Source organism: Mycteria americana, chromosome 2, assembly GCF_035582795.1.
Source record: "Mycteria americana isolate JAX WOST 10 ecotype Jacksonville Zoo and Gardens chromosome 2, USCA_MyAme_1.0, whole genome shotgun sequence".
Classification (NCBI taxonomy): Eukaryota; Metazoa; Chordata; class Aves; order Ciconiiformes; family Ciconiidae; genus Mycteria; species Mycteria americana.
The window spans coordinates 43,291,737-43,315,097 of NC_134366.1; the positions used below are offsets into that span (position 1 = coordinate 43,291,737).

General features: G+C 41.5%; 1 protein-coding gene across 6 annotated transcripts in view; it reads right to left on the minus strand.

Moving 5' to 3' along the window:
- Positions 1–23,361, minus strand: part of THRB (thyroid hormone receptor beta) — a 170,519-nt gene that overhangs the window by 114,143 nt on the left and 33,015 nt on the right. For 3 of the 6 annotated variants that reach the window (XM_075493159.1, XM_075493154.1, XM_075493158.1), the window contains exon 3: positions 6,536–6,644. The exons of the other annotated variants lie outside the window; for them this stretch is intronic. The gene's annotated coding sequence lies outside the window, so the exon portion shown is untranslated. The remainder of the gene's footprint in view (positions 1–6,535; positions 6,645–23,361) is intronic. 6 annotated transcript variants of the gene reach the window in all.

Sequence of the window (23,361 nt, forward strand, 5' to 3'; positions counted from 1 at the left end):
GTCACTACAGTCACTTTCAGACACTACAGTCACTTGCTTGTACACAAAGCACACCTGGCTATTTCACCCAGCAAATTGATGCTTAATAATGCTACGTGGTTTTATGGAGAGAAACCCTTGAGACAGCACAGCCAGAGCTGCAGAGTTAAGAGGAAATTAATCCTATCACTATGTGTTTGTCTTTCCCTTCTTTAGGAAAGGTGGAGACATACCCACTCCTCCCTAGCATACTTTGCTTTTCTCATTAGGATAAAACACTTCAAATAATTCAGGATACAACCGACGCAACCTTACGCAACCCTACGTACTCAATACTCAACTAGCACTGACCTGTGACCCCAGGAACCCAGGCTGGGTGGCCGGCACACACGGGTCACCTGCATCCGCCCCGGCACACAGGTACCGAGCGGCCCATCTGCCGGCACGGTCCTCGTGAGCACCACGGGCACCGCAACACCCGCCTTTCTGAGCCAGGCACCGGCATGCAGCGGCACAGGCAGAGCAGGGCTGCACCGTGGCTGCGTGGCTGCCGAGCCAAAAGACCTCGCAGTCCCTTAAAACATTCCTGCTTAAATAAATGCTGGCGACACAGCGCTGCACAGGTACAAAGCTGGATGAACCCTGCTGGGGTAATGCCAGTTCTGATGGTTCTACAGGCTTTAGAGGGAAAAAGTGTCATTGTCAAGCCACTAAGGGTTAATACTAGAAAACAAACATCCAGTTACAGAAAAAATTCACAGAAGGGGAAAAAAAAGCACCAGGGAGTCAAACTGCATCCTTCATAAACAAGAAACCAACTCAATTTAACTGCAGAACTCAGCAGCACCCTAACTACCAAACCTTTGCCAGCCCCAGGCAGCCTGGGCAGGCAGGAGTCCAGAAAGTGATAAAATGATTATTAAAAAAAATAATAAATCTGAAACTTAAGAGAATACACAAGTCTTTCTTAATAAGGTAAATTAAGTTTCTCTATGAACTTATTCCCAAGCTGAACACACATTTTAACTTGAAATAGAGGGAGTGTTTTGTAATAGCATTGCGTAGATGTGAAGCTGCTTTTATGTAACTCAATTTATCAGAGAAACACATTGTGTCATGTTTTTAAAATACTATAGAGATAAAAGTATAATCATTGAAATATTTGCATATTTTGTAGTATAAAGAAATAATGTATGCTAACAGACTATTTGTTGTCACATTAGCTTCAAACAAATAAGGAAATAAGGGTTGATTTATTAGTGTGTGTCTTGGGCTGTAGGACGGTAAAATTCCACTGACTGTAGTTTAAATAAAGGTCTAGTAAAAGCAATGGAAAAAATCCTACTAATTTCATGATTCAGAACAATAAGTGGTATGACATACAGCGTTTAACTTCATTAAAATAATTTATGAATTTACCTTACTCATTTATACTATTTAAAGGACTGACTTCTAAACTGCAGTTTCTTAAATCTGCACTTTAAAGAAGCGTTGACATGTTGAGGGTTGCATACCGTGTCCTTCGTAAATAACAAACCGACTGAATCTGTTTTAACTGCAAAACTCAGCAGCACCTCTGCCTCAGGACCCCGCTCACCCAGCCTCCTGCCCTGCTCCCAGCCAGCCGCCTCTCGTGGTCCTTTTCAGTTCAATTTTTGACCCCACCATTACCACTGGGACACTCTCCAGAATCTGACAGTTCTAATTGTTATCTCCCAACTTCCATCTTTAATAAACTGCAGATCAGTTTGCAGATCCTCCCATGGCAATGTTGGCCTCGGCCAGCTAAAACAGTTTTCTCCCCTCCCTTGTGCCTCACTGCAGCAAGCAAGGAGGGGAAAGACAGGAGGAGGAAGGGGAAAATAAACTTCAGCGTGCACATACACACATATGTTCACACACGCATGTATACATGTGTATATAAATATGTATTTATGTGTATACAGTATACCTAAAATCAGGTTTACAAATATGGTATGTATATATAATTAGAAATGAAAGGTGGAGTCCTGAGTCCACAGAATCACCAGCTGCTTTGGTTAATGACTCCAAGTTTTGCTCCTGTTCACATGAGGCAATTTTGGAGCAAAGCAGCACGTATTGAAGCTCACTGGCAAACCAAATCCAACAGCTGTGGTTTGATTCAGTATGTTGGTCGCATCCAAAAAAGTCTCATGAAAATTCTCTCAGTAAAACCCGATGCCCATGAAGGGCATCAGGAAGGTATGCTCACACCGCTGCAGGGTTTCGTGCAAGGGAGCAAATGAAATGATACATAAAAAAGCATCATATCCCCTTGACTGCATCCAGTAGTAGGATCACATTTAGAGTACTGAAGAGATTTAATAAATCGATTTTAAAATAGTTCCAGCTTTTTCAGAGACGGCAAGTAGATTAATAGGGTGTTTATTTCAAGTAGCATAGCTAAGGCCATACAACTCCAATGTGTCGATATCCCTCAGAGTAAGAATGTCCTGTTCTAGTTAAAATCAATCTACTGTAAACAGAGGTCAAATTATACCAAAAGAAGACATTCTCAATACAGTAGGAGACTGTCAGCATATTCCTTCATAATTCCACAGGTATTTTGGAATGGCACAGACCAACCACAGATTAAAAAAAGAACGAACATTTCCCAACTATGTATTTGTATCTATTTTTTCATTCCCTCCCAATAATAAAGTCTTCTCCCATAAATGCCTTGGATTTCATCTTACAAATAACAGGGATGCTTCTGTGTAGTAACAATGCTTGTGGAAGTATTAGCAGGTTATCATTCCATTTATGTGCAACTTGAAAATGAAAATTTTAAAGAGCTGTAGAAGTTTTAGATTAATGTTTCTTTATGTCATGCTACTAAGAAAAAAATACAGTACAGGCATAACCCCCAAATAAAATTGCTGACAAAGTGTTAAATACCAAAAAGCAGCAAAAAGTTCTAAATCTAAATTTAAAAAATAATTTAAAAAATCAAGTTATTATGAGATTTCTTAACCCAGGTCATTAGCTGTGTTAACATTTGCAGCATATTATGGGTATTAAGCAGAACACATTTTTATTTGAGTGTAAAACTTTGGGACTTTCCTCATATGACCTTCCTGGCATACTGCCACGGCTCAGCTCTTGTTGACATTTAATCTGAACATAATCCCTGAAATCTCTGTGCCATTGCTGGGTTGCATGGGAATGATTCCCCGACAACATACACGGAATTGTGCTGTGAATTTTATTTTCAGCTCATGGCTCTTCCCCTACCTTTCCAGCTGTTGCAAATTACTTGTTTGAATTAAAATAAATAACCTATACCCTTTGTTTGTTATAGAACCATATAGTACCTAAAAAAGAAAACAAGTCTGACACTTCTTATTTCAGTTGTTTTTCTACTGATGGCTACCATATTTTTAAGGGAGCAAACTCCAGAAAACAAAACTCAGCAGCTGATGAAAACTCTGGATAACGAATTGCAGTGGCTCAAACAACCCCATCGACTCTACACAGCAGCATGACCACACTGCAGCAGAGGGACGAGGGTTCCAGCTGAGGGTACTTGCACTTGACTGTGGTCTTCTGAATGCAATCGCCTTTACAAAAAAAGCATACACTTAAGGAGTTTTTTCATATTCAAAGGTATCTCCGAAGCCAACTGCCTTTTTGTCACGAACACTGTGAAAAATCACAGTGTCCAAGATTTCCACATCTGTGATTTTTGGCACTTGTGCAAGGGTAGGGACTGAATAACTGATGTCTGAACACCACTAATGAAACTGAGGCAACACAGCAATTTGTCTTACAGGGAAGCGCAGAAAAGCCCCAAAATCGCCGCAACAAGATGAACGTGGATCTCTCATTGTTTCCTGTGTGCTCAGGATTTCACAAGTATTTTTCCCCTGCGTTCAGGAAGGAGCTAGGTAGGCAAAGCAGCACTGACTTTAATCTTGCTAATGCAGGTCCTAAAAGCAGTAAATCATACAGCAGTATGAGCTCCAGTATGTTATGGAGAGATCTACCCATTGATATGCATACTTAGTTCAGCAACAATTTAAGTGTGATTACAGTTCATGTGAACTAACACTGGCCTACCTACATTTGGTGTGGTCCAATTTCTGCCTGAAGCAGAGATTGGCTCTTACTGAGACTTCTTATTTATGATCCCAAATTTTCGCCTTCCTACATAAAGTAAGTAAATAAAACGAACAGGAAAGATTAATTATTCACTTCAAAACATGAACTCAATTTAAGAAAGTGCAAAAGGATGACAGATAAAGTAATTTTAAATTTTTTAAACTCTTTAATTTGCAGCAGAAAGCTTGCTTTGTTCAGCAGACTCCTCTCCCTGTGCATTAACCCCTTCCCACAAAGACATTTCCTAGACAATGAGCTGACCAAGCTGCCAAGGACCATAATTCCATGGGAAAAGAGAAAGTTCTCTGAAGCATTCGTAAAGGCTTATTTTATTACCTCTAAGTTACTTCTAATGCTAATCTATTCATACGTGTAAAACACGTATCCTATTTCAAAGGTATTCTTTTGGGTTGGGGTGCAGGGGACCTTTCAGTTCTTCTCTTTCTGCTCTTTAAGAAAGCTAAACTCCAAGGAAAAATAGGAGCTACTCCGTCAGTCCTCTGTTTCCTACAACAGAGTGGCTTGATCCGACCATCAGCCATTTAAGTCAATAGGGAGCTGTTAGTGTTTGGTTTAGGCCATTTAAGAGTGAGAAATTGAGAAATATGTTTTTACCTGGCCTTCAGCCAGGCACAGTGCCATCACTAATGAGTGGCTGCTATAACGAGACCTTTTGAAAGAGTCATATGTGAGATATGAATCAATGAACACAATGCAAACCCCATCCCCATCTCAAAGAGGGGAAAAATCATTGCAGCTTTATTATAAATATTTTTAGGTGTTCTGGTGCCAGCCTACTGCCAAAGGAATTCACTGATAGGGAAGGGCAAGGTCTGTTTGCAACGCAGTCCTCCCCAGGGAGATGCATTTCACGGCTCCCAGCCAAAGCCTCCAAAATGCCCCCGGGGTAGCAGTTGGGCTGGAGCTGCCCCATCACGCCCTTCCACTGCAGCCAGTTTGCCTATTTTTGCAGCTGGCACCACTAAAGGCTACAAAAACTTGTAGTCAGCACAATCCCTTCCAGATTGAATTTTCAGTCTCTTCAGCTAATAAATACTGAGATCAGTGCATAGATTGGCAACAACTGTAAACATAGTTTATATTTGAGGCTCTGTACCTCCCTAAACCTTTTCTTTTTCATAACAATTTCTCCGTGACTGTTACCATCGTGGCCCTCACCAGCCTCAAAAGAAGACTGCCCACCAAACCAGCTTGTAAAAACATCATTTCACCTAGCACTGACACAACAAAATCCTTTTTGCTCAGTGTTTCCAATCCTCACGATAACCCCGCTGTACACGGAGCGTTATGATGAAGAAAAGCTATACTGGTTAGTCCAATGACTCAACAGTGGTTTCTTCCATTGCTGCTCCAGAGCAATGGAACTGGCTCAGGAGCTTAAATCTTGGTGCTAAATACATGTTCACTGTGCAGCCAATCCTATCATTTTCAAGACAAAAAAACCCAAGTCTGTGCAGCCTACAGCTACAAGTGATGTACATCCTACTAGTACACCATGTACTGCCTAAATGAAAAAATACTTTCAACAGTGAGTGAGGAAGACTATGGTTTTAATAACATCTCCATTTGCAACTAAAAACTCAGACAACAGAAAACAAAGCCAGAAAGAGAGAAACCAAGGATTATAAAGAATATTGCACATATAGGTATACCTTATACAAACAATTTTTGGAAGAACACATAGCCAAAGCATCGCCAGTGCTCAGGAATTCAATGATCCCTTCCAACTGAGAACTGCAGAGGGCTTTACAAACTAGAAATCCCCCAGAGGCAAGTAAACACTACCTATTTTCAAGTAAAGTGTTACAAACAAAGCCTGAAGAGTGAACTATAGGTGTGAAGTTCAAAAAAAAAAAAAAAAGCTGCGTGCAAGCAAATGTATGATCTGTATGCGCAATTACCATGGCCCTGTGTGATAAGTAGATATACCAGAACAGTAATTATTTCTCTAACTTGCTGTTGTGGGCCTGTGACAATGCTGGCTTTGTGAGCTACTGTTGTGCCTGTGCTTGCAAATGAGCTGCACGATGGAAGACCACTCTCTAGAAAGCTCACTCAAGCTCACAGAGTTTGGTTTTGTTGTGTTGCTAGCTTGACGTAAAACTTGAGTTGTGCCCCTAACCTGACTCTTATTCAAAGAGAAAAGATCTTAGCGCTATGAAGTGGTGCTGTAAGCCTGAGCAGATGGCGCATGGGGAGGAGGAGGAGGTGGCTTGATATTGTTGCGGATAACAGCACTAGCGATGCAGTTAGGAAGCAAAAGCTTGTATTTCAGCATCCTCCTCAAACGCTAAGCCTGAGAGAGACTGATCTAGTGTATAAAATGCACCAGGATCCAGAGGCTCAGGAGGAAATGGCACAGCCAGCTCAAATCCGCATCTCTACACTCTTTTCCCCTGCAAAACACGGTTACCTTTTCAATAATGCCTGCTGAGAACAGTCCCTCTCCCACGCCATCATGCCACAGGTGTCATCTGGGAGTGTGCTAGCTGGCACGGGCCAAAACCATGTCATGGAGCGTGCTAGAAATTAAACAATATGGACAATCATAAGATACAAGTCCTGGCCCTGATTAATTTACCAATGTAGACACAGCCTTGGTGAAGCAAAGTGAAAGTGGAGTCTTTCAAACCCATCGCTGCGGTTAAAATACAAACATCAGAAACAGCACGGTACAGCAGGACCAAAGACTAAGACTCCACATTTCAGTCCCATAGCCACAACATGATCACGTTCACACCACCAGAAAGTGGGAAGCACAAATAACTTCTAAACACAAAGTCAAATATTTCTCTGAAAATAAAGAGGCCAGAAGATGAGTGCTACAATAGATATCAGGGCGCTGGCAAAGGCAAAGTGTGAAATGGATGCTTTCCAGCATTCAGTTTAGGAAGACAAACATTGTTTCACAAATTCACTGTAGCCCTGCTTATTTTCCAAGCTCCTTAACTCATGCCAAAGGGCTTGGACTTTCTGAACATCCTGTTCTGTTTCCTCCACCGTTAGTCTGAGTCCTCAGTGCTAAATGTCTTTATTTCAGAGCCCCATTTTCTATCATTTTATTCCAAACTCCTCACTCTGTAGGCTTTGTATTTTACCTCTGGGTAAGAGTGAAGACAAGCAGATTAATGAGAAGTCTGAACAGCACATTAAGTTATACCTATTTTAAGAGCCTTCTACAGTAAGCATCCCAAGGCGCTGTATAAAAATAAAACTACACAGATCGCATTTAAAACTAACAAAAAGCTCGCAGATGCTGGCACGCCTCGAAGCATAAAGATTGATGATTAAATGATTCCACGATTCCCCAAAGTCTCGGAGCCACATGAACACAGACCATTTTACCTGTCATTGCCTGGATGCATTAGCAATCTGCTCGGGTGTAAAGCTGAGGCACCTCCATGACGGCCTACTGGCAGGAAAAATATTCCCCCCTGACCAGGGCAGGAAAACAGCTTTAGTCGACGAGCAGCAGCTGGCCATTTCACGGATTTCCTAACTGACTAAAGGCAATGCCTCCTGCACCTCTCAAAGGCAGCTGCAGAACACATCTCCGCTCCTTTCTTCGCCTCTCCACAGCTGCAAGAAGTCCCAGGTACAAGTGGTCTCACGGGGGTGACTACAGTAGCAAAGGCTCAGGCAGAGACAGGAACATCATCTCTCATCCTAATGGCTTTGAGGTCCCAGATCCACTGCTCTCGGGACTCCACCAACATCGCAAGAAACAGAAGCAAAGGCCTTGGCATGGCTGACGTGCACGCTGGGCCCGGCTCATCCACCCATACAGATATACCTCCTGGCTGCTGAGGTAAGGTGACATGGGAGAAGACATTTCTCTCGGTACGAGAGGGAACTGCTGCTGCCGCTGAAGTGCCAGGGAGCCTGTTGCTGCTGTTGATGTGGACACAAAACAGTCCACGTGCTTCCTACTTCTCTGCCGTAAGACTTCCCATCTTGCTTCCTTCCTCTTCCTTCCCGTGGCAGCGTTTCAGGCTGAGACCCAAGCATGCAGTCAGAGACACAAGGAATCACCTGTGACCTTATTTGCCTTAAATAACTGCATTTCTACGCTGTCCAGTCACAGTGCCCAAGCAGCCATGGGGCACAGCAGATGCTCCTGCAGGAACCTTACACCCCGATGACACCTTCAAAGCACCCCAGTAAGGAATGTGGGTGACCTTGCACTTGGTCTCATGCTCATCAGGAGCTGCTGCTGGCTGTCAGTACCTGTATCGTGAGACCATGCAGCAGAGCTACAAGCAGCAGGCACGGTCCTGCTCTGCTCCAAGACCCCATGCCCTCCATACCACCCTTTTCTAGGAATGCTCCAGTGTGGACCCTCACTCCCAGCTACTGGGCTGACCACGCTGCTGTCTGGTAAACGTCACTCCTGTGTGAAGCTCCCACATTAACTACTTCATCTTGCCCTGCCATTTTGAGGCAGAAATAGTTAAAGCAGTGTGTAGATAACCAGCTGGTCCTTGCTGAGACTAACTTCCCTTTCTTGAAACAGTTTAGGAGAAGAGAACCAAGTGATGCCTTTGTGGCCTCTTGAAGGAAGTGGTGTTGGAAGATCAGCTTTGGCCTGCAAACCCTACCAAATAGCAGTGTGGCTCATGCTAGATTCAACCCAACTTTAAAATTCTGTATTTTTAACACACACAAAAGAGGAAGAAGATGTAACAGCACAAATGGTAAGTGGACAGTAGGCTGCGGTTGCAACAGTGAAGTCAAGCTAAGGCCCAAGGGCCATCAAAACTTTAACCTGTTCACATTACTTTGTGTGCAGCTGAGGTGATCATTAGCATATGCACGTTCCAGAATTTGTGGAATTAAAAAAAGAAAAATTTAAAAAAATGTTGTGGCTGCCACTATAGTGACATTAGGGAAGAGTATTGACTCTAGTAAGCTAGCTAAAACCAGAGCTACAAACTCAAGGGGACATGGAATACCATCAACATACGAAGACCTGGGGGTCCTGAACAATGCTGGAATCACATTTTGAAACCGACTCAAGAATATGTACGTGAAATCAACTGAACAGACAAAGCTGGGATGAAATGTGTTTCATTTAACGCTGATGCCTCAGTAAAGAAGGCCTGGACAGACAAGACTTCAAGCTCGCACTGCTCACGTAAGGAACGCTTTCCTCACCATCTGGCTTAGAAATCACTTGGATTCCAGAGTGGCCTTCTAATCGCTGACAGGAAAGCAGGGAAACTATTTTAAGTAAGCATCACTAAAAATAAAATGGGAGACGCAATGAAAGGAAAAAAGAAAGTGGTCAGTGATAAATACAGTATAGAGATTTCACTATTTATACTTTTAAGGCTATTTATATTTGAAAGCTTTCCCTTTGAGACACTGACAGGCGGGCTTCCACATTCATCAGTCTGGTATTCATTCAACTACACAGTATTTATAGAAACACATAAAGGCCAACAGAAATAAAAAAGACATTAAAATTAATTTCTGTCACAGTCTGGGGTTAATTATTATCACCTCACATTCAAGTTCAGCCACACATAAACAAAACATTTCCCAACATCACACTGATACACGTTCTGAATGCTCTTCATGAAATTCTGCTTGAGCAACACAGCACACCGTGAAAAAATTAATGCAACAGTTCGACATGGTCTGACACGACTTACGTTGCCCAGAGATAAGCTCTTTCAGATAAACTTGCTGTGTGAGCTTCATCTCCCAAAGAGCTGAGCACTTGATGTCATTCAGGACACCAGCGCAGCACCTACGATGGCAGGGCCATGAAGAACCTATACAACATCAACTCACAACAGAGCAAATCTAAAGGGCAGGACTGAAGAGGAAAGGATCTGTGAGTGGGATGACTGGTGAAAGACTGGTGATATGCTGGAGGAGAACCGCAGGAATACCCTGCACGGTCCTTTCCAAAAATGTTGCATTTGGCTCTTCAGAAGCTCAGGCATTTGAAAGGAAAGTGCAACTCCTCTTGCTCATCTCTGAAGTTCCTCAGAAAACACTGACTCCGCGTCTGGTTAAGAACAGATCACATTCATGAACCCATTTAGAAAATGAGAGTTAAGATGTATGCTGCTTCTCTAGTAACCTGGATGATCTAACTTAGTTTCAGAGTCAATTGACTGCTTTCTGCTAAAATTGAAATCTGTTATTAGCTCTGTGTGTGTGTTGTGTCAACACTGTTTAGCTTAATTAGCTAGCTTTCCTCTCTAGCAGTCCTTTCCCTGATATACTTATTAAGAACTATCTTATCATGCCTCAGGTTTTACTTTGCTAGCCTATTCTGCTAAGATATACCCTCTCAGAAATGCTTTTCTTTCTGTACCTGTTCTAGTTCGAATCATTCTTGAATTCAAAACCCAGAATTATATACAGTGCAACACATGAAATTTCATTTTGTACATTTTTCTTCAATGACCATAAAATTTCCATGCCTCCATCGCCTTCACATTACCCCTATTCTATTCTAGATCCATATTTATCTTTCCAGGGGCCACATTACTTATCCATTTAGGTCTGGAGATTTGCCTTGTTTTAATACAAGTTTCAAGTACTTTTTAAAATATTTTCTCTACTTTTTAATGTCTAGACTTTTTAGTCCCGCCAACTTAACTACCTACCAACCTCACTACCTTGTTTCCTTAATTTCACAGCCTGTTCTTCTGTGAGAAAGAGCCTTATTTATGGACCTACGTTTCCTTATGCTTGTATTAAATTTAAATGGAAACAAATGCATGCTTCATCCAAACCTATGTTATATAACAAACTCTTCTATAATGTCCTCATGCTACATCAAAATGAAATCTGAGAGAGCACATCAACATCTCAGTTTAGTAACCTTCTTTAAGAAGAAATCATATTCATGGCTGTCACAGCTTGCACCCGAGACAGTTGGTGTCCTAAGTTTCCAAGGGACTGCATCCACTGAGCCATTTACAGCTGTATTTCTACAAGCAAAATAAACATGCCCAAGACTGTTGAGGCCAACTGGCACAGAAAGGTGCCATGCTATTAAACTCTCTCACCCTCCAAAACAGGGTGGCTGCTTCCAAACTGCCTCCTGGGAATAATCCCAAGATAACTTTCAAACTTTACCTGGGAATAGTTCAGGTGAGTTCCCGTAAATATAAACCAAAACTAGGCCAGGGACAGTTAACAGTAAAGACAACTGATTTCCAGGGCCTTGGAATGCTTCCTAACACCATTTAATTTACTAGTACAGACATGCCCATTGCCTGAAGACCTCTTAATGCCTGCATCACCCTGAGTTCTTCATGACCCTCTGTAGATCTTCATTAGCTTGTCATTCTCTCACCTTCCTTCTCAGAGATCAAAATAATTCTACTGATACCACACCAGCCACAGCTTTTAGGAGACCTTTCTCTGGCTTGACATGTTAATCTTTGTTTTGTTCCAACAGGGATGCCAAGATCTCTGTCTCAAGTTTCTTCTTCAGGATCGTTTTCAGCTTTATGCTCGTATGGTGTTACTTTGCTCCTGGAAAACAAAACACTGCTCCTTCCCCTAGCTAAGCTCTGCTGATGGATGTCTTTCCACCTAAAGAAAAGGAGTCTTCAGACACACACATCTGCGTCTTCCTCATATCGCTAGGAATCCAAGATCTTCATGTTTGGGCTTTTTTTTTCCCTTTTCCCCTGCTGCTGCCCAACTCTCTTCTAATTTTTCTCCCCAGTTCTTTAATCTCATCCTTGTTCCTCCTCAGCCTCAAGTCTCTAGTTATCTCCATCTTACCCTCCTTTTTTCTGGTGCCACTCTTCTTTGGTGTCATCTGCTTCTCCCTTTTTCTCCTGAGTTCTCCATCATAACAAATCAGTCTTTCACTTGATTTCTCCACTACCAGGTATTTCCAGCCTCTACGCTGTGATTATAGCCACATGCATCTGTGGTCAGCTTCCTCAAAGACCTCTCCCTTCCAACTACTATTTTTATATACAGCTGTGCATTCAGATCACCTCAACTGCTTCTTCTCTTCCCTCATGTCTTTAGCTCCTGCCTCTAGCTGCATCTGAACTACTTGGATATTCTCTCTCCCGACTTTTGTCAGGTGACATTTCTATGTAAAAATAGATCCTATTGGGCAACACTGAAGAAAGTAAATCTCCTTCTGTTCCTGCATCCAGTCCCAGTGTCTTCTCTGCTATCCTTCATTCAGTGCTGCATCACTGCACATCCTTCCTTGTCTCTGCCTTCAAGGAAAAATAAACAGCCCAGACAAAACCCATCCAGACTCTAAATTGTCATTAAATGCTGGCTTCCTCTGGCCACTGACTTTTAAAATTTTTGGCCACATCTGAAAGGCAGTTATCTGCTCAGTCTAAACTAAGCTCTCTTAGGTGAAACGTTTCCGTTGTGACCAAAGGCAGAAAACCTCCTTCATATCCTTCGGCTACAAGAAGTTTAATCCACTGACAACTGCAAATAGGTCCTGCAAACATCAGAGAAAGGAAAAGAAGAAAGAGTAATTACAATGTAGGGCAGGAATTCTTGCACATGAGGCTTTACTTAAAGAAAAATGGATGCCTACCTAAATAGAAGAAAAGGAAAGAAGTAGTGGGAGGAATTTCATGTCAGAGATCAATAAGCCCAGTTTGAGTAATCTTCATTTTCTGATAAGAGCTAGGTACTAAGAGATAACTCCTCATGCTTGTGCAATAGCGGAAAAAAAAAGTTTACTGAACCTCAGATACAGAACATAATAATTGGAGTTCTATGCAAAATTGGAAATGATTGCAGGAGCATGTGGCTAAAAAGAAAATACAGTTCAAGGATTTAACAATGATATCTTTTTGCAAATCAAAGTAGACTCCAGCCCTTGATTATTCCCATCAAAGTGTAAAACCATATTAAGTAGTTGGATCATACAATCTAAACTGCACTTCATTGTCTTTTTCCCTTGAAACAACACAGATTTTATAGGACAAATAAGGACAGATCTTCAAAGGACATGTGGATGTGTAGGAACAGAGTACAAAGCAGAGTGTCATCTGAACTTTTTTTAATATAATAAAAATAGCACTTTGTTTTGAGAATTGGGAGTTTATCAGTTTCACTTCCAGTGCAAGGCTTTCCTGCCTATCCACGTGTGCAAGAAAGGACAAGAAATGAACTGCAGGAAAGCCTTGTGCCCTTAATGCTTTGGTTTATCTCCAGAACTTAAAATCCAGTAATGCTGCTAAATAAATAAGGCACACTGTGTCACAAACAGAAAGAGTATGCCGATTGCTTTCATGTGAACAAGGATCCAGGCATCAAATTTAATTGTCAATAACTGGGAGGATTTTCAAAGACGCAAATGAACAGTAAAAGCCAAGTTCAAAAGATATTCAAGGTTGGCCTAAGTGATCTAATTGCTCCTGTAAATCTACAGTTCCTGAAAGCTACGAAGTTTCCTTCACTGTTATGAAAGATTTTGGAACGTGTATCCACTATAAACACTATACTAATTATAATTAATTACATTAATTTTCTCTCATAATTTCCGCAGTGATTTTCCTAAAACGAAGCAGGCCAAGAATACATCCAAACAGGTATTTCCCTCTGCTAGGTCACCGAAGCATGCTGTTGTACCTGGCCTACTGACCTTGGCAGACCTCTGCCTAAAACTGATTTAGGACATAAGTGAAAAAGAATTTGAAGGTTTTTTTTTTTTTCCTTCGAATCACCATAAAACCACCATGAAGTCTGGAACTGCTAGACATTTCTTGCCAAAAACTCTAACAGCGTATCACCATCAGTTGGGTTGGTGGCACGGGGAGTCTCACGCTTCACCTGACTGCACCAGCCTCATGTGAACTAGTTGCAGGCAGAAAATCTATTAACACCTTTCTGGCAGATCAGATTTATCTGTGGCCTCTGTTACAAAGTACAATGCAGAGACTGATCCACAGACCCTGGCAAAAAAACAGGAATCTTTTAGCTGGCTTTAAATTAGGGTCATTTTCTCCCTTAATGATGCAGATGAAGGTGCAGTCCCTGCCTCTGACCAGTGCTGCCATGAATATTTTTTAGAAAGATATGCTAGAGTAAAATAAAAAAGAAGATGTATCAGAGTAAAAGCCTACAACGTTAATTCCATACTTGATACAAAAATTTATGGAGGTAAAACAAAGCGCAAGCCTTTCACAGTTCCTTCTAAAACTTTAGAAATCTTCCTCTGAATTCCCAGTGCTGCTTTGACTTGCTTTTTAGACTAATTCTTTGCCAGAGGTGCTGTATAATTGTTCATGTCTCATCTAACTTGAAGTGGAAGTTGGAATTCAACAAACAAATATGCAAGTATCTGCTAGTGATCTGTACTTGCAAAATATAATCCAAATGTTTATTATGATCCTATTTAAGAAGTTCCCAGTAGACACATTTCTAGCAATGGATTAAATGCCAATAGGATCAGATTTCCTGAGAGCCAACCATGAAGGGCTAGGAAACCCATGTAAAGAAATTTCTGAACAAGATTCCAAAGATAAATCCTTTTGTTATGAAAAATATTTGAAGAAGTATGCTTAACAGAGAAATGTGACTGGTTCAGTATTCAACTACTTGCCACACATTTACATCACGGAAAAGCATTCTTCCCACCAGTGGGAGAATTTAGTTACATGGGGTACAGGGAAAAGGAAAAAAAAAATCCATTGTGAAAGGGCTCTTTCACCATTCTAGTCAAAGTGGATATCTTGGAATATGTCAGCTGAACAAACCGAAAATACAAAAATAAAAGATGATTGAAGATAGTGTATCTTCACCTAGCAATTGGTAACTATGTGTTCCAGCCAGAGAAAACACTGGGAAAGCTACTGGAGGAGTTTTCCTTTGGCTCAGGGAACAGATGAGCAAGAGTTCTCCTAAGGCACTGCTTACAAAGCCAAAAGCTGTTAAATTCAGCAGCGGCTAAAGCAAGTTACAACACAGTCTGCTCCAGCCTATGCGGACAGAGCCAAGCTGCAGTATAATAACATTTAGGGGGAAAAGAGAGAGAGGAGAGAAAACATACCTTATGGTTTTATCCCGAGTCTGAACCAGACTCACGGAGCTGTCTCAAGCAAGTCAGAATACGGAGGCAGAAAAGGCTTTCTGCTCAGAGTGCTCACCTCTAGCAGCGCAGGTATTATAGTGGTATTTTCTAGCGTTTACTTACTCAATCAAGGTTTCAATTCCCAAAGAATAGAGACGCTTTCTTTGCAAAGTTATGCCACTTGCTGTCCTTGAGGAAGACTTATAGGAAGTCCAATAAATCGTATCTCTCCTGACATGCATTCTTTCTCAGTTAATCTAATTTTTCCTATATGCCACTTTACCATGCCAAGCATTTTGATAAAACCGTTCTTACAGCACTGCTTTCTCCATGGCCCTCTCCTACACTAAACCTCTCTCTTCATCTGTCCTTGCACACTTCTTCATGCTCATGGTTCATTTTCCTTTCTCTTCTCAGAATTTCAGTTAAACCACATAAAATGATGCATAAAGACTAGAGGGAAGTTTTAAAAGCTGCTGAAGTGAAAAACAGGCTGGAATTGTGAATTAAGGACTGTCTTCTGTGAGCTAGAGCTGTGCAGCTCTAGCTCATTGCATAAGCATGAGTGTAAAATCATTCTGCAGCTTCAAATAACTCCTATTTGTGTAATTTCCACTTAATTTAAGAATTAGCTGGAGCAAACTGTACTGGCATTCTAAGGACGGCAGAAAAAGTTAAAAGGATCTAAAAGGTTTTGATACAATGAGTGTGACACTATGCCAACCAGAACCAGTACTTGGGATCCCATAAGAACAAGAAATCACTGCGGGTTCTGTTTTAATTTTATTTCAAGGAAGCAAGGAATAATACAATTTAAACAGAATTCTGAATGCTAATACATTTTACAGCAGTCTCATGTTTAACCTCTGTCTTTTCCTATATGTGAAAGCTTTACGTTTAGACAGCTTTTGGAAACACAGAACATTGAATCCACCCATGCAGAACGGGAACCCACCAGGGTCAGCCTGCCATTTTCCCACTGAGGACAGGTTGCTGAAAGAAGTGAGCACTCCCTGCCATTTTCACTTATCTTTCGCTGCCAGCCAAGGTGGAGCTCTTCCCATAAATCCCAGTATTTTCCAATCAGTTCATTTTCAGAAATGGATTTTTGGCCAGAAAAAAACTAACTTCCTCTATCTCAGGAAATTCGGAGCTAGTGAACATCTGCTTTGTGGTTACTTATCCTGAAATCTTGACGGGTTAGTACTGTCATTGTATTTTAAAGTGGCTCTGCACTGAATTTTTTACTCTCCTGTATGTCTTTACATTTTACAAACCCGCTCTGTAGCTGTGAAAAGTAAGGTTCTCTGAATCAGCCCCAATCAGGCGGTGAGACATCTTAATGGTGCCTTAATGGTAACTTAATGGTGTGTATGGTTAGCATCTTAATATAAAGGAAGCCAGAAATGTCAAAACTTGTCATAACTGCTCAACAGGATTCTCTCTCAGTACTACACATCTACTATAACTACAGGACTCATTTTAACCTGACATACTCACAGTCAGCAAAAATTCAGTACTTCTTTTCCATGGTGACAGTCGGACATGGCAGAGAACATTTTCCTTGGTTTCTGGGTGACCTTTATGGAAACCTGCTGCCTTTCTGTGAGGTGCACGTACGCTTCAAGCCTAAGTTCAGAACGAACAATTTCCCTCCCTGAAATTCTATTATTTTACCTTTACCTCTGCTTTTTTTCTGTGATTATTAAATCAAAGAAGAGGTGACTGGTTTTTAAATTAATTTGTGAAAGAACAATGAAAGATGCTGGTGGCTAGAAGGATGAGAACAAGTTTCTAACAGCTCAAAAGAGAGAGAGCATTAATGAGCAGATGTGTCCTGAAAGTTTGCTTAAATGCAAGCATGACAACTGCCTCAAGACTGATTCATTACAAATACAGGTCTGCCCATCATGGCACCGGGGAAGAGCTCTCAGCAGAAGGAGCCCCAGTCAGCAGTTCACATTTGAAGGAAAAATACAGTAGACTCCATTTAGTACTTGCTCCCTCTGCAAACAAAATCATCCCAAGTGAAAACACAGGAGGAGCAGGAAGTTTAAGTCCTTGTGTCCCACCCTCCTGTCAGATGAGGATCACGGGAGGTGCGGCTTTCGTAGGAAGCCGTCTCTGACCCCCAACTGCACTCTGACTTCAGCGGTACCCAGAGCCCACAGAGAGCTCATGCCCTCCAAGGGCCAAACTCTGCCGCTGCTCTTCACAGAGCAGCTCAGATAAGAAATATTCCCTGCACACAATATCCTTTTGTACTACACGAGTGAAGCCCCTGAATAAAGAGCCCAGTATATCACAGAAGATCAAGGAATTAGAAACTAACCAGTAAGTGCGACTCTGGAGAGTCCCTAGACCATCCCCTTCAGTCACTGAGTTGGGCTGGCATGGTTGAGGCAGCTTTGTGACTGAAAAGCAAAGCATTTGAGGCTGTATTTCTTCTTTTTTTTTTTTTTTTCAATGTAATTTTAACTGATCTAGTTCACCATACAACTCAAATCAATCAAACAAGCATGCCGGCTTGCAGTTTGGTTTACATTTATCTTTTGGGTTCTTTTCCTTTTTTTTCGGAGGGGGGCTTTTCAACTTAGAGGTAAACTGTTCTCTGTCAGGAATAAAGTTAGGCATCAATCCTGGCTGGCTGCACCTAAAATCCATTTAAAAAAAAACCTCTAGGATATACATGCATTTTACTTTGAACTTCCTGCTAGATTGCATTTGCACTTACTTGAGCAAAAAGTTAGAACTTCTACATCTCTCGCTGCCTGAGGGAACCAAAAATATTAGCGCTGATTAAATACTTATTTTGTAGCAACATGAAATCTATCATACTACAGAAAATTATTTTGAATGATATCTCTTCAGCAAGGCTGTGAGTTACGGCTTTTCCTCTTACTAAGTTACACATTCAATAAAAATACAGCTGGGCCAAGAAAACTCTGTTTTGTTTTGGCAAAGCATCAGACGGCATCTTCTGGTTTGCCAACACAGGCAGAATCTTGTCTAACTGTGGGATGCTCTTGGATTTACTAGCTATTAGCGAAACTATTAAGAAGCACTGAAAGGTTCCAGCCCCTTTTACATATTCTCAGTCAGATCTCATTAGTTTGCATGCTCTGAGTTTGCACACAAAAATACAGCGGTCTTTTCCCACCTCTCAGGGAAAAATTAATAGGAGAGTGTTAAGTCTCATGTTACTAGGACTTCATTAGTTTTACAAGCTATGATAAATAATTAAACTGCACTTGTCAAATAAGTGATTAGAGAACATTCTGTGCTGCGGCGTATGTTTTTACTGTCTGTTTACCTCAATTGACAAAATCAAATCATTCACAGAGTCTCCTGCACAACAGTGCAAACAACTGAGACCCTAAACATGGACAGAGGGCAAGCTGTGGGACTCAAAGGACAAGTGTATATAGGACGTGATTAGAGAAACAGCACTGGATTAAAGCCACAGATGAGGAAATTGAAACAACAGAACCAAAGCTTGCTCTGAGGATGCTGCTGAATGAGAATGACCTAAAAGCAAATCTAGCTAACACCATTTAGACCTGTAGCAGCTTCTAGACAGGCTTTCTATGGGGTCTCAGACCCTTAAAGTGGGCAAAAAGGCAGAGAATGGGTACGTGTTGCTTAGAAAGACTAGGGCTAATGATTTTCAGTGAAGACTTTCTCAACCTTTAATTTACCTTGTTATCCATATGTCTGTAACTAGCTGTACATTTGCATGGATATTTCAGAGCACATGTCACATTCTCATATACTTTCACAGTAATACACATTTTGGGGGAGGAAAGGCTTTGGCTAGTATAAGTAGCAGGGTACAGTAATCTGAAATATTCTGTAGTAAACAGGATCCCTCTGGGCTGAAATAGAGGGGCTACTGTGTGAAATGACAAAGGTAGAAGAATTAGACTAGCAACCACGTTCTAGTTCTTCCATTAGACTTCCACCACGTCCAGAAGGCAACACCATTTGCGTAATGCCAAAAAACAAACAGAATTTCTGACGCGGTGCACATTGTCCTACCTGCCCCTCTTCTCCACGCGTAGGTCCTAGGAGCCCACTCTGTTCGGTGGAACGACCCACACAGCCAAATGAAGCAGATGTAGCCAAATGAACAGCTGTCTCTCCCGCTGATGGGAACTGATCTGTTTGGCCAACTTGGCAATTTTTCAGAAGCAGTTTTCTAAAGGTTACTCAAAACAAAATACTGTCTGGCTGCAAATCGCTTCTGGTAACAGCCACACATGTGCTGTACCAGCCTGCTGCTACCAGAGCCACATCCGTCCTCCCAGGGCTGCAGCAAACAGCACGACCTGCTGCCCTGAACATCATCGTGATGTTCAAGTTAGACTCTGCCAATGAGCACATACACACAATCTGCTATTTTTTAAATGTACTAGTCACTAAAAGCCACATTTCCGTTACGGGGGAGAGAACGTTCCCGATGCTCCCATTCTCTCACGGCAGCAGAAATTTCCCCGTATCGACACTTTTTGCAAAGGTCTGTAACAGTGAGCACACCACACTTAACTCTCATCTGAGCAGACACTGCGAGCACAGTATAAGCATCAGAGGACTTCTTTACACCGTACTGTGCTCCAACCCAGCGTGTGAATTTAAAAAAAATTTTAAAAAAGGTATATTTATTTCTCAGAAGAGAACAGCAAGTTACCCAGGCAAAATCAGGGATCCTTGTATAGGGGTTATTAAGTAAACAAAGTGCAGGAAACAAGATTCAATAGCCTTGAAATGCAGTAAAACTGAGCTTTTAAAGCAAGTGCAGTTCTTCAATATAAATAACAAATTCAGGACTACCAGTGCATTGGAAACGAGCCAAAGGAACTCCCCAGACCTCAACACAACTCCTCCTTTTTGTCATCTGGAGTGTTTTTACAGCGTTGCCTGAACAGAAAGAAATGCCACAGAAGCTCTCAGCAATAACCAAAATCAATTTTGCAGCCTTGTGTACCACTGTCCAGTATAGGCGTTTCTTCTGTGGTACAAAAGACAGTTTTCCTTTACATTAAATAATTTGAGCTTTCACACGGAAGAAAACAGCATCAATTTGATGGCTCAAATACATTTACTAATGGAGACAGCAATTTTCTTCCATGGCACAGCCTCCTCCACTCCTTTTAAGAACTGAAGTATCCATTAAGAGTGACTCAGTGGTAGCAAAAACATGTGAAGAAAAGACATCCTGAAGTTTGTTTTTAAATACTCTCTACAGTCAGTATTATGGCTATCAGGAATTTGTGAAAACCATAGGTATGTAATATATTTTCAAGAGAGATGGTGCCTAAGAAACTTTATACTAAAAAACCACAACTGTTATTGCACAGCGACCAGCCAAACATGTTTGACTCCTGACTAACCACAGTCTTCTCTCCTTTCTACTTCACCACAGCCGCGAATCCCTTACCTACTAGTAAGGGTAATTAACTTTTTTTATCCTTTTCCCATCTCTTGCCCTCCCTCACCTTTCTCTTTTTCTTGGATGGCCATGAAAGCAGGTGTAGCCTCCATGTGCAGGGACACAGACGTACTTATCTTAGCCACCTTACTTTGGGTTATCAAACACAAGGGTATTTCTCTCCTCTGCTTTAGTTTTCCTATTGTTTTAGTCTAATAATTTTCCCAATTCAGGTTTAGACTGCCACATGTAAACCATACGTACACGTTCGTCCAGGGAAGGAGAGCAGTAGGGATGGTCACAGTACAGGTACTTGGTACAAGCCAGGTACCAACTACCTACCGCCTCCCGGCAGGTCGGGTATCAGGTATTCTGGAACACCAAATCGTCTGATATGCCTGGGCTCACCCTGGAATTACCCTGGATAGCTCTAGTCTCTTGAAGTTTTACAGAAGAGCTTTTTCACAGGTCTTTCAACAGAGCCGGAATTATGTGAAAACTCTCCTGAATCATTTTTTATGCACACATATGGCCAGCACAACTCTTAGCTATTGCTCCTGTCATACTACTGTGGAGTTACATTGCACATTCCTGTAACAGAAGCTGTGCTACTAAGTGCAGCAGAATGACATCACTCTGAGCTCAAGTTGATGGGTTTTTCCATTTGCAAGATTTTGCACAGTAACTCCTGATTAATTTTGGCCATTGACATTAACGAGCTTATCAAAGGAACAGAAAGGAGTCAGGGCTATTCTTGTTCAACACAGTGTTTCGTGCTTCTTCTAGTAAAATATTACTTTTTTGAACAACCATTTTTATGTATTTTCTATGAAAAGGATCTGCTGCCTCTTACTCGGTAAAACAAGGATGCACTTCCCTGCAGCTGATGAGAACTGAAAGACGAGTATCCCCCCAACTCTCTCAGTATCCCATGCAGGTCCCAGAGCAAACATGCAAGTTATTTCTTTTTCAGTTTTGGAGAAAGCAAATTATTTTATATTAGGAATTCTACATAATCTGCTAAAAATGTAACCTGCCTTTTCTACTTTTATGGATAATAAAGTTTCAGATACAGCATTTGGCTATAGAAAATCCTATGTTCCAGATGATGGCATTATGCTCACAGAATAACTGTAGGAAATGCTGATTCATTCAGAATTTTAGTTATATCACAGAAGGGATTCAATAATCTTCATAGGTAAGTTAGTACTTTTCAGTGCTCTCAATACAAAATGCAAGCTACTAAGTAAGTCAGGTGAAATATTAGACGATTATGCAGAAAGATGTGTCTATGGACTGGTCAGACGAGAGCAGAAACTGGCTCAGTTCTGCAGTATGTGTGACTGCAGCACGCAAAACCTGCAAACTCAGCGGTGCTGTACCCACCACTGCGGTTCTTCAAGGATCTGCTCAAAGACTTTTCAACCTTTCGCCACTGAAACAAGAGTGACCTGCTCCAGCTCTGATTTTGGAAATCCTGCGGCTGCCTGTACCACGTAAGAGCCTTTGTTGGTGGAGATGTGGATTTAAAAGGCCTGAAGGAACTCTTATGATAATCTGGTCTGACTTCCTGCCTGGCACAGGCTGCAATACCTCACGCAGTAATTTCTTTACAAAGCACAAGAACTTGTAACTCTACTAGAAGATATTTCAGAGGGAGATCTAATCTTGATTTAATTACTCCAAGCGATCTACCACATTCCTTTCTAAGCCTTTCCAATGGTTAATTACAGCTATGGTATCGTATTTCCAACATGAACTCCTCTTGCTTATCTGGCTGTGTTTTTGTCTGTTGGAGCCCTATCCTATCTCCCTACATAGATATTTTTAGATACTAACCACATCACACCTCAAAATTCTCTTACCTGAGATAAACAGTTTGCCTGCTTGGCAAATCAAAACAGGGATTCCTGAATTCAACGCACAGCAGCTGCGGTGGTATTATAGACAGCTTTTGACTATAGAGACTAAAAGAGATAAGTCAACTCAAGTGTAGGGGAAGGCACCGAGCATAATCTTTAACAAGCCTTTCCAGCCTTCATAGCAGTCACCCATTTGTAAGACCTGGAAATTTGGGATAAATAGCACTGCAATCTGCAGTTGCATTTTTAACTTAACTGATAAATTCTAGCTCACACCAGATCGGTAGTTACTAAATACTACAGTTAATGCACAAAGAAATAGACGGCTGATGGCAGGTGGTTTTCTACTACTCATATGTCAAAATCACATAAAAATCCTCCTAACAGAATGACCCAGTACTTCTGCAGGCACTGCCAAGGCAGAAATCCAGGAGTGAGCAATATGTACCCTAAAATACTTCCAGTTGTGACTCTGGGAAACAAAATGAGTAAATTTCCACTACCGCTGTCATGCTATATTACTTAGGGATATTACTTAGACATTTATATTACTGTAGCATTCAGAGGCTCCACATAAGGCTCTCTTGTGTTAGGTGATCAACTACAAACAGAGCGAGCTTAACTCGTTTTTGCAACGTTTGCCCAGTTCTTGTATGGCTGAATCCTGGTAAGGAGACAGAAGGAGGACTTGTGTCCTCCCTGGATCACAGACGCTGATGAGATCAGTGTACAAAGACTGCTCAGAACCAGAATTTCTTCTGGCATTTACTAAATCCCTGTTCTACCCATGTGATTCTCAACATATTATGAAGTTCCCTAGCTTCCTTAGCCCAGAAGGGCTTTCAGTCCTTCACACTGATTTGGTGCAGAACAGCAGCATCTTGCTGTCTCGGAGATATATGACATATGCACACACC